Below are 12,879 nucleotides of genomic sequence, written 5' to 3'. Positions count from 1 at the left end.
CAAGTACCGTAAGCTTCTCAAAGCCCCAAGACGAGTGCACTGCTGGGGCTGAAGACATAGCCCTGGCCAGAGATGCACAGTTGCCCCCCGCACCCCCGGCCCCCTCAGTGCGGAGACAGCTGCCCACCCTTGGGCAGGCAGCCTGACTTCACACCGTGGTGACTGCTCCTTCCCTCCCGGCCCAACTGCCCTGGCTCCAGCCTGGGTGGGTTCTCACCAGGCCTGCCCACCTCCACCGCGAGGCCAGCAGCGGGCTTCCAGCCTGGAGCACTGCGCTCACGGTCACTGTTGGAGCTATGGTCGTGTGCAGATGCGCTGGAGAGGTGAGACTCGTGGTGTGGCTTTAGGGTCAGAAATTCTGGCTCTGAATCTCACCTAAGCCACTTAGGAGCTGTGGGACCTTAGGAAAAGCACATTTCTCCCCATGTTGGTGTCTCTTTATCTATACGATGGGGCTAATACCACCTACCTCTTGAGCTTGTTATAGACATTAAAGATAATGCTGCATGCAATGTGTCTAGAGCGGGGCTTGACACACAGCAGGCCCTCCATAGATGGAATCCCTGCCTCCTCTCGTGCACACTCCCATCCTACTTCTTCCTGCTGCTTCTGGTCTCTCCCCCACATGGAGACGTGCGGCCCATTCCCCAGCCCCGATCATGCCACCTCCCCATGCAGGTGGGTGGAAAGCCACATTTGTAACCATGGCTCCTGGTGGCTTGGGAGACACAGGACAACAGTGCAACTGCTTGACACAGAAAGTATGGGTACCAACCCCTCTGCTTAGCACCGGAGGCCCCTACCAGGCCTCAACCACATTCTCGGGCTCATCGTGGATTTCTCCCCTTCATGCTTCCCACTAAATGCTGCATGCTGGCCCACGTCCCCACGTGGACATTCTGTTCTCTCTATTCTCTTTATCTGGAACACCTTTCCTTCCAATCTTTGTCTAAAACCCAGTCCCGGGTGCCTGGGTGGCTCAGTGAGTTAAGCGTCTGCCTTCAGCTCAGGTCATGATCCCAGGAGCCTGGGATCGAGTCTCACATCGGCTCTCTATTCAGCGGGGAGTCTGTTTCTCCCTCTACCTCTGCCTGCTCCCTGCTCATGCTCTCTCTCTCTCAAATAAATAGATAAAATCTATGAAAAAAAAATAATAAAGTGCTCTTTAAAAAAAATAAAAATAAATAAAACCCAGTTCTTTGAAATGGCTTCTCAGTGAAAGCCTGTCTTAGCACCTTTTTGTGGAGGTTAGTGTTGCAAATAAGTAATAACAAAAAGCATCTCCTCTGAAGCCCCAACTAGAAGGAGTCCATCCTCCTTCCATCCCTCCTAGAGAGCACCGACGATGACAAGTGCTGGAAGCCAGGGACGGGGTCCTTTGCAGGATAGCGATTTGTCTTCTTGTCCTGTTCTCCTTGGAAGACTGGAAACTCTATAAAAGCAGAGACTATATTTTATGTATTTATCAACTGTGTATTAACAGGACATAATCGAGGCGAGGGTTTCTCAGTCTTGGCATGATTGACATTTGGGGCTGGGTAATTCTTTATTGTGGAGGCTGTTACCGTCCTGTGCTTTGCAGGATATGTAGCAGCAAACTTGGCCTCCACCCATTAGATGCCAGGACCACTCTACCTCCCAGGTGTGGCCACCAAAAATGCCTCCAGGCTTTACCAAGTGAGTCCAGGGACGAGTTGGGGGGCAAAATCACCCTTGGTTGGGAACCCCTGTTCCAGACTCCTAACCAGTACATTGAAAAATATTTTATTATAAAAAATCGCAAGCATATATACAAGTAGAAAGAAAGAAGGGGTAATGAACCATGCATATCCACCACCTTTCTTCAATAACTATTCATATTTTTCTGGAGTATTTTATTTTATTTTATTTTATTTTTAAGATTTATTTATTTATTTGAGAGAGTGAGAAAGTACATGAGAGGGGGGAGGGTCAGAGGGAGAAGCAGACTCCCTGCTGAGCAAGGAGCCCGATGCGGGACTCTATCCCGGGACTCCAGGATCATGACCTGAGCCGAAGGCAGTCGCTCAACCAACTGAGCCACCCAGGCGCCCTTTCTGGAGTATTTTAAAGCAAATCTCAGGCAACATGGCATTTCATACTTAAGGATGTATCTCTAAAAAATAAGTATTTAGAAAAAGCATCACAATACCATTACATCTAACAAGATTAGTGATTAGTTTTAATCTTATGTAATACTCAGCCAATGTTTAGATTCCATGATTGCCTCAAATCATGGACTTTTTTTTTTTTTTACAGTTGGTTTATTCAGGATTAAATAAGGCCATGAGATGCATTTAAATTTCTTTTCATCTATCTTTTTCATGCCATTTATTTTTATAGTTAACATATATTTTTACTTACATTTTTTATTAAGTTTTAAATTTAATTCCAGTATAGCTAACATATGGTAATACACATATTTAATTTCTGAAAGTGAGAGGTGCTGAAGCAGATTTTGAGGCAAAGGGACAAGATTGTTGAAAATTGGTACAAAATTTTCTTTCCCGAAGACCTAACATTCTTGTGGACGTTGGCACTGGTTTGGTTCTGCTGAGAGACACCACTGACACGCTCATTGCCCAAAGTACCGCTTACTTCATGCATTTATAAATAAATATCTTCATTTTAATTCTAAGTGTATTTGTAATGCTCAAAATTTAAATTCAACGCACTCCCTTAGTGAAGATGATGCTATGTAGAGCTCGGAGAAGAAACATGGTCTTCCAATCCAAAGTCAAGTGGAAATGGAAAAGCATCTCCTGTTGATTTGCTTCCATCTTTAATGATCAGGAGAAGCAGATATTTAAAGTAATTGCTTGGCCAATAGTTCCTTTGACCAGTGCTGTACTCATGTTTAAGCATGTTTCCTAGATTTTAGAGAATGACTTTCTCTTAGTGTTTACATGATTATTTCTACAGCAAAATTAGAGAACGATTTATTTTTCTCTGCAAAAGTAACCTCAGGGTAATAGGAAAAATTATATATCTATCATGGTGCATTGTTGTTTGCTTGTAGAAGCTGCAATTTGTTTTCCTCTCTTGCAATGTTTGCTTTCTCTATGACATAGAGAATATTTGGAGATATATTATGTATGCATTTGTTCTCTGCATATATTCTTGCCCTTGGGTAGAAATCTAGTGTCCGTGGAAGAGCGTGGCATTTGACTGAAAGCCAGCGAGGCTGGTAGTTTTCCAACAGTTACAGTTCACAGTTCTGCTGGAGGCGAATACCTCCAACTGTGGATAATGGACCCTTCCTTGAGAACCTGAGACAAGTTGCTGGTTAATGTCTCTGAAACAGCCTGTTAAGACTGTTACTACAAATTAGAGTCTGGATCATTCCAAAACCCAAATAGACTTCTTTCATCTTCCAGATGGCCGTCTGATCAGGAGCTGGGCAGGATCATGTTTCAGGTTGTGACTTAATGATTCGGGACAATATTTATGGTTATTACTTGACAGAGGGCAGTGAGGAAAATTAAAGCACAGCCCCATGCTTCATTTATGACAGAAAACAAATTCATGGCAGGGTTGTAGATTAAAGATGGCATCTCCCAGCTCTAGGCAAAGCTCAGGCACAGCTCTGGTGAGGAGCCACTTGACCAGGTACAACTTGGTAAGGCTGGTGAGTCCTGACCCCAAAACTTCAGTCAGTGCATTCTCTCTAGAAATAACCAAGTGAACCTCGAAATGGAAATCTTGGGAAAGGTATAGCGATGAGTGAGAGATTTGAGAGGAGACAAATAATGCAATTATGTTCTTTGCTGGTATGACAATTACATGCAGCTGAAATATTATGTTTTGAGGCACATTTTTAACTTTATTATTACGGTTCATAATACCAACAGGAGAAAATAATCGTGCCTGCCAGTGGTGGGCATTCTGTTTATGTAGTGTGTAATTTCTGCATTAACTTTTCCTTCTAAAACATGCTCTACACGATATAATATTTATCTCTTACATCACCCAGAATTTTAGGAATTCCATAAGTGGGTGCTATGGGGAAGAGAGAGACAAGATGGGGAAGACAAGACATAGAAAGGGGATAAATAAAACTAGAGTCAGTTAATGAAAGTAAAGATTGTCTAGAAGAAAAGCCAGGAGAAAGTTTATCTTGCTCCATTAATCCTCTACTCTGTGAAATGAGAATGCACATATTGTTCTGAGGGGGGAAAAAAAAGAAAGAAAACTAAACCATATGCCATTAATACATTTGACCAACTGTGACATTTTTTAAATAAGGTTTTAACTGGTTTTATTATACCAACTGTGTAATTTCAAAATGACTCTGTCATCTATTTTATCTATTATAAACAAGTACTTTGTTTAACGAAGCCAATAATAACCTTCACAGACCAGAAAAGGTTGGGATTTGAGAGAACGAAATCCTCTGATTGTTTAGATAAAGGGAAAGAAATTATTTGGCTAGATACAAAAAAGAACTCTACCTTGAAAAAAATTTTTTCAACTTATCACACTAATCCCAATAATTTGATATGCTCCTCTGTGATGTGTGGAGCTGGCTTTCTAGTGCCTGAAGCCCACCAAGTGTGCGCCATCTTGGTTCCACACTTACAGTCTAGTTGCCAAAGGTGTGGCAAAGTCGGGCAGTGTGAATACCACTGGGGGTGCCCTACCAGGGGGGTAGTTTGCCAGAGAACATGTGACTTACAGAGGAGTCTCTACCTCCAAAAGGCTGTGGCCTGGTTAGCCCAAACTGCGAGTGACTATTGATGCCAGATAGACTGAAGGGCAGAACAGGGAGAGATCTCCTTGCCTCTTTATATCAGGCAAGGTGCCCCCAACACCCTACTGGATTCAAAGAAAAAGCTTCAGATCCCTGAATATTTTTCAGCTGCTGGCCTGCCTTCCTTTTAATATAGTCTTTCAACTCATTGTTATGTGCATCGTTTTTATTCCTTTCCAAGCATTTGGCTTTGTTCCCACCTCCTCGAGAAGCTTGGGCTCTCTCATTGCGCAGGAGGGTAGACCAGATGCTCCCTCAGTGAACTGTGTGCGCCTGTTGCTTTCTTTGGCGGGTGGCATTCAGGGTGAGTGAGGTCATAGTTGTCTCCTTTACTGCAGCACACACTGGCGTAATGTTGAGCTGACTCAGTGGGGAACACTGAGGCCCGACACTGTGGCTCAGGTGAAGAGCGTGGGCTTTAGGATGGATAAAGCCAGGTTCACATCCTGCTTCTATCCTCCATGTGACCAGAGGAAATTAACCCTCTGAGCCTCTAACTTCATCTGTGAAATGGGAACAATAATGCCAGTTTCACGGGGCTGTGGTAAGGATGACATGAAATCACATGCCTGAGATGTAGAAAAACTCCCTAGTTGAAAGGTTGACTTCTGATCTCCAAACTACCAGGAATATGCACCATCTGTGCCTCATACCACAAGGTTACCACAGGAACCATCAGCCCAAGGCTGTTGGACCAGGGTTCCCAGGTGGCCCAGGCTCTGCACTGTGCCGCCCTTCCCAGCACCAGCCCCCCATGCTATCACCTTCCCCTGAATAGACCTCACACGTACAACTTCCTCACACTCAGTCTTACCATACTCTTACGCTGGTGGAGTCACCCATTTGTCAAGCTGAAATTGACCTAATTTACCTCCTGGGTCCGTGCTTCATGGGGAAAGTCCTTGAGGCCCAGGAGGTCGTGTGACTTACTAAAGACACCAGAGTTAGCTCGTGGCAAAGCTGGGTCTCCACATGCACAGGCCAGCAGGGTGTTCGCCCCCGAGGGTTACGTTGTTATTTAACCTCTGTGTTTTCATGTCTGCTTCCTACCATGTCTCCGCCCCTAATACGCCCACAGCCATCCCTCAGATTTAATGTTCCTCGCCTGCGTATCTGCCGGCAGGTGGTCCTGCATTCGAAGGGGGGTCAATCGATGGATGCTGGCTGAACTGAGCCAGTCGAGGGCCAGAGGAATTCCTGGACATGTCAGCGAACAAATATTTTATCAGTAGCCTCCCCTTCACTTTTACAGACATATTGATCTGAAAAGCAATACCAATAAAATTTTCATGTAGGAAGAGCAGCCTTATCCTGACCCAACAGTTACTGCATTCCTTCCCCCGGGAGCTCCGTTGTCCTTGTCACGGTGGGAGCTGGGATATCTGAGTTGCTGCATAGGCTGAACGTTTCCTTTGGGCAGAAAGACGGAGGGTATTCAGTGTCTTTTCTGTACCTCGTGATGAATAGGACCTCTTTAGGACAGAAGAGCTGTCCTCAAACTCAGCCAAGCAGCAGCTCCGAACCTGGTGAATTTTCAAACACACCGGTGGGGGGCAAAGATACAGAACCAAATGGAAAGCATTGCACGAAGTCAGTGAGGGAGGTGGATGCGGGCAGAGGGGCGGCCAGTCGGCCAATTAGGGGAGAAGGGAAACATACGGCACCTGACACTGGGGGGAGAAGGCAGGAGGGTTTCAAATACGTATTGGATTCCGTTTTCACCACGAGGTCAGCTTTAATCAAGTCCCCAATGTAAATATTACCAATATAAACCAAATCACGGAGGTTAAACTGCCGCTCTTGAGGTCAGTGACTCTTGGTCAGGCTGGAAGATTTCACATCAAATGGACCCGCTGGAATTTACCTGCAGGGCCTCGGCGCCCGCGTGAAACCTGAGCCCGCTGGCTCCCTGGGCTGGGGCTGCAAGCTCGGCTTTCAGCTCAGGGCTGCAAACCCAGATGCACGGGCAAGACAGGCAGTGCCGTTTCCCTGTGGCTGACAATCAAAGTGAACGTCCCATGCCCGAGCTGATGCATCCTGTCTCCTGACCTCACTAGGGAAAGATCCCTGGTGGCCCCGGGAGGGCACCCTTCGCCCCTTTGTTCTGAAGCTGTGGTCCCTGACGAACCCTCAGGCGACCCTTTACAAGACGGGCTGCAAGATAGGTTATAACATCTCGCAACAGAGAAATGGTCAGTATAACAAACTAGAGGCAAGCCTGGCCTGTAAGTCAAGTCAGCATGATCCTGCTCATCCAGGCATTTTTGCGGATGTTCTACCCTCCCACGGCCCTTTTTGCTTCTGTCTGGCCATGTGGAGTCACATGTAGGCAGCATCATTTTTTTTTAAAGATTTTATTTATTTATTTATTTGACGGAGAGCACAAGCAGGGGGAGTGGGAGGGGGAGAAGCCGACTGCCCGCTGAGCAGGGAGCCCGATGCGGGGCTCGATCCCAGGACCCTGGGATCACGACCTGAGCCGAAGGCAGATGCTTAACCGACTGAGCCACCCAGGCGCCCCCGTATGCAGCATCATTTGTCTCTGCCTCCTGTTGTACCTGCTGCCCAGTTCCCCAAACCATTGTCATCCCTCTCCCACCACCTACAAGCTTTCATGCCTCTGTGTAGTTTCTGGTCTTCTGAAAAGAACAGGACAAGAAGACAAATCGCTATCCTACAAGGCTCCCCATCCCTGGCTTCTGGCACCTGTCATCGTTGGTGCTCTCCAGGAGGGATGGAAGGAGGATGGACTCCTTCTAGTTGGGGTGTTCAAAGGAGATGCTTTTTATTGTTACTTATTTGCAACACTAACCTCCACAAAAAGTTGCTAAGAAAGGCCTTCACTCAGAAGCCATTTCAAGGGATTGGGTTTTAGACAAAGATTGGAAGGAAAGGTGTTCCAGATAAAGAGAATAGAGAGAACAGAATGTCCACGTGGGGACGTGGGCCAGCATGCAGCATTTAGTGGGAAGCATGAAGGGGAGAAATCCACGATGAGCCCGAGAATGTGGTTGAGGCCTGGTAGGGGCCTCCGGTGCTAAGCAGAGGGGTTGGTACCCATACTTTCTGTGTCAAACAGTTGCACTGTTGTCCTGTGTCTCCCAAGCCACCAGGAGCCATGGTTACAAATGTGGCTTTCCATCCACCTGCATGGGGAGGTGGCATGATCGGGGCTGGGGAATGGGCCGCAGGTCTCCATGTAGGGGAGAGGCCACACAGTCTGAACTTCTCTGCTGCCTGAGCTTTGGGTTCTGTTTTTTAAAACAAAATATATCAGTCACCTTTTATTCCTTGCACCGTATGAAAAAATTTTGCCTAGGTTTCTTTTGTTCTTCCGATGTGCCAATCACTAGGCCGAGGGACTTACGTGCCTCACTGCATTTAATGTTCATAGCACTACAGAAAGCAGAGCCTCTAAGCATTCCCAGCTTACAGATGGGGAAACTGAGGTGGAGAGAGGTTAAGTAACTTGCTCAAGGTTATACAGTGGTGTAGACAGGGTTTGAATTCAAATCTATCTGACATCAGTCTGTGCTCTTAACCATGACTCAGGTTGCTTCCTCAAATGAAATCATTACACTGAATCTTCTTGGCATTTCTAGTCTTGAGTTCTTACTCAATTCTAACCAGGTTCTGAGCAAATACAATCTGCCATCTGCGTGTCCTAGTTCTTTCTTCCAAAAATGGGCTTTTAATCAGAGCTGTGAGAAGATCCCTGTGTAGTGTACCCTTAGAGGTAAATCTAAGTGTGAAACACAGTGTGGAGAGGCGGTGTGTCAGGCTTACGAACTTGGAAGGGTGTGGAAGGGTAGTTGCTGGAAATTCCCCCAGCGGATGCACAGCGGGATCCAGGAGCTGTGTGACTGTCCAGGTGGGTGCCTTCCTCCTCACTGAACCTCACATCCAGGAGCGAAACATGTGACCCCTCTCATTGGGTTAGCTTTGTGCTCCCCCTTTTTGGACACAGAATGGCAGCGGAAGTCTGCTGCCCAGGAAATGCACCTCTTGTCATCTTTATGGGCACGCCAGACCATAAAACTCGGAGAGATATGACTGGAATAACCACATTATCTCTTTCAAGGCAAAAAAAAGAGGAGAGTGAACATGGAGATTGATGTACAAAAGCTCGGATCTAAAAAAAAAAAATCTACATAAATTTGCATTTGCATGGGAGCGTGGTTATAAAATGCGGTCTTCATTAAGGAGAGAGGCTGGTGAGGCACTTTAGCAGGGCCTGACACACGTGATTTCTGATCGTCTGGCTCCCTGTCTCTTTCAAGTCAAATCCTGCATATGGAATATTTGCCTCGTCTCAATAACCTAACAAAATACCTAAAATGAAAGCTGCTGAAATCTATAAAATGTAAATATTATACATATGGTATAATGTATGTATATTCACATGCACAATTTCCGGGGCGCTTAGAAACAAAGGTGTCCCGGCGATATGTTTTGGAAAAATGACTGAAAGCAGGTATCCTGGTAAAGAACTAATTGTAACTCACTGATCCCCAAGGGAAAAGGAACAAAGAATAGTCAGGAGTGTCCTAAAAGAACTTCTTAATAGAAAGAAGGGAGGGAGCAGTTGTGCTCTTTCTCTCCCAACCCATGACTAAATAAACAGAATGGGAAAATGACCTTGAACAACAGTGTGGGGGATGTCGGTTAAAAGGGTGACAAGAGGATTGTTCTGTCCAGGTTGTGATCTGTTCCGTGGAAAATGGAGGAAAAGAGAGTAGGGTGGCTTGGGACTCTTTCGGTAGAAGAGATAAGGAAGAAAAATTGTGTCCCGTCTTGCTAAAGATGTTCGGGAACAAGACTGTCTTGTGGGACAGGCACTGAAGTTAAAATGAGAGCGCTGACATTTCAGACTCAGGTTTCAATCGTTAGCTGTGTGACCTTGGTTAAGTTACATCACTGCTCTGGACTTCATCTTCCTCATCAGTAGAAGTGCAGTGTGGAACCAGAAAGTATGAAAGGTTCTTTCCAGTTCTAATAATGTTTGGCTTGAGGTTCCTATGGCAAAGGGACCGTGTCTGGGACGGTCCCAACGTAGGCCAACTGTCCTGGCGTCATTATCAAGAGTGCCACAGTTTCACTCTCCAAATGTCCTGGTTTGGACCATAAATTATATAGTCACCCACCTAAAGCGGTTAATAACAATTTTCACTTGATATCAGCTTAGACTGTGTCTCACAATACTGATATGAACCAAAAACGAGACAAATATTTGGCCAAACGATACTAACAGTAATAATAATAGTTCTCATTTATTGAGTTGACTGCATGACTGACCTTCTTGCCTAGGGCTTACCAAGCATTAGCTAATGTAGTTCTCATTACAACTCTAGCAGTTAGATGCTACTCACTTGCCTTTTACATTTGGGAACACTCAGGCATCAGAGGTTAAGAAAACTTGCCCAAGCCAGGATTTGAACTCAGGGCTCTCTGACTCCCTCCCGGGAACCTGCATGTAAGCTCTCAGCCATGCTCTTGCAATATAATGCATTTTACTAATATCCACAGTATCCAGCTCTGCAAGTGCCTTGACTAGTTTTAGCAGCCAATCTTCTTGGCTGTAAGAGGAAAGCCTTTGCAAGTTCCAAGCCATCCCATATGGCATTTAGACCTACAGATGAACATCTTCCAAAGTCACAACGATTTCATATGAACAACAAGTTTTTGCTTTCCACCAAAGACACTCAGACCCCCTGGGTCATTGTGAAAGAGCCTTTGGAGCCCTACACTTTTTGGTATTGACCAAACAAGGCCTGCCCAGAGATTATTGGGAAATTGTGATGTTGATTAAACCATGATGTTCCTGTTACCCAGCAAGGCGAACGGTTGAGTGATAAAACAGCCCAGTGTTCTAAAATCATTTTCAAAGCAAGAGGATTTGAACAAAATAAATTATTTGAATGCAGGACATAAACAACCAAACAGCCTTGTAAACGAGACCAGTAATGAGGCATCTGGGACACCAGTTCTGCTCCTGATGACTTTTGGGCGAGCCCTGATGCCTTTCAGATTTTCAAAGAAAAATAAACTGGTGACAAAAGAACAGCAGCTGTGGGCACAATAAGGAAATTAGTTGGAGCAGCTTTGTAATTAAGCACTGAAAATGGATCAGGATGATCCCTCCCTGCGTACAAGTACCTTTTGCTTTTTGCCTCTTTTCAAATCCCGTTTTTTAAAAATAAACGCACACTTAAGCTCCAGTCATGCATGTCCCAACCTGGGATGTTAGCTAAAGATACTACTTTTTTTTGGGAAAAACAAGAAATTAGCTCATAAGAAGCACAGAACCCCATGAAGTAAAATAACATTGACTTTGGGTTCCCGTTTTGTTTTTCTTTTTGTCATTTTTTAACTTCAGAAAGACAGAAGAGTTGTCTCTGCTCAAAAGATTGTATATTTATGTATACTAAAGGAAGGGTGAAGGATCCTGGGACATTGTGAGGACAATTAGTTTTCATTTCCCGATACAAGATGAAGATGAAAATTTTACGATCTTGATTGTCTTTCCATCATTTAACAGTGGCGTCACAGACAAAGTTTAGCCTCTACAGATATTGTTATCCACTGAAGGTCTTAAAAAAATACAGCAGTATTTTCGCATGGGACGAACTTGAGTGTTAAATATATCAATTGTGCTTTCTAGGCTAGAGATGTGCCCCCCCCCCACAACCCCCTGTGAGATTTACCCTTGTGGGTGTCATGGCTGACATTCCCCAGCAGCTAGTAAAGGGGGACAGACCTAGACCCTTCTTGAACTGGAAATTAGTGTGTTTCTCAGAGGAGTCGATACCTACTTCCTGGTCCACCCTGGAGCGGCCGCCGTTCCTCCTGCCTCCTGGATCCCATCCCCTCTGCCTGTAAATCACTCTGAGCCCAGAGAAACATAGGCGGGGGGGGGGGGGGTCAGACCCAGGTGTCCTGAATCATTAAGCACACTGGTCCTCCAGGGGCCGGTCAGCCTCTCTGAGCTTTGACAGCAGTGAAATGTGACAAGAAAGTAAATATCCTAGGGCCCCACTTATCCAGAGGTCAGGCGTCCCCCAACCTCTGCCTTCTGGAACTCAGTTGAGAAGCAGGAAGGAAGCAAAGCAGGCTTGCAGCCCCGGAAACACCAGTCACAAAGCAATGCACTTAACTATGTCTAATTGACTCTTAATTAACACACACTCCTAACAAGCCCATTTATGTAGACTCCCAGCCCACAACAAATTAAAAGCAGAAAGGTAGAGGGGGGACGAGGAAGGAGGGAAGAGAGATTAGCAGTGATCACACTGAAGGCAGTAAGAAATGATGGCAAACAGCCTGACATCAAAGGAAGAGATAAAAACAAGCCCCTGAGAAACAGTCCCAGAATTAGCAAAATCAGCAACCCACAGCCATTTATTTCGGGTCAAACCGCACTGCACATCTGTTCCTGAACACCTTAGTTCCTGCTCTAAAAGCAGACAACCTGCCTGGAGGAGAGAGCCTGGTGCTGGGAGCTCGGGAACCTTGGCCAGGTCTCCACCTTCCACTCCTGCAGCCCCCAGAGCGCTCCGGGATCTCCCGGGGAGCTTGTTGTAAACTCAGAGCCTGGAGCCTGGGGGCCCTGGCCCTGGAGATTCGGATCCAAAACGTCCAGATCCTCGGGTCAGCATCCTGCATTTCCACGAGGCCTCTCCCACTGTGTTGGTGACTCAGAATCACACTTTTAAAAACATTGCTAACTCCTTCACCAAATTGGGATAGGGCTTAGGCAAGTCAGTTACTGCTCTGGGTCTTGCTGCTTCCACAAAAGAAAAGATCTAGTCTATCATCTCTTAATTCCCTTACAGACCAACCAGCTAAGAGCATATACTAATTTTATGATGAACTCCTAGGCAGCTGCTGAACAGCCAACGATGTGTTCATGATGACCACAGACTGACTCTTTTTTTAAAAAAGAAGGCCTAGCAAGGCCTGTTCAAGCCGTGTCCCTAACCTTTCTGAATTGCAACACCCTGTCAGTAAAAATTTAGGGGGGTATTCACTTTCAGTGGTTGTACATTTTAATTTATAATATACGCATGTGCTGCTAAACTAATATATTATTTATAGTAGAAAACATACACAAG

The sequence above is a fragment of the Neomonachus schauinslandi genome, chromosome 12, assembly GCF_002201575.2.
Source record: "Neomonachus schauinslandi chromosome 12, ASM220157v2, whole genome shotgun sequence".
Lineage (NCBI taxonomy): Eukaryota > Metazoa > Chordata > Mammalia > Carnivora > Phocidae > Neomonachus > Neomonachus schauinslandi.
This window is presented reverse-complemented; position numbering follows the sequence as displayed.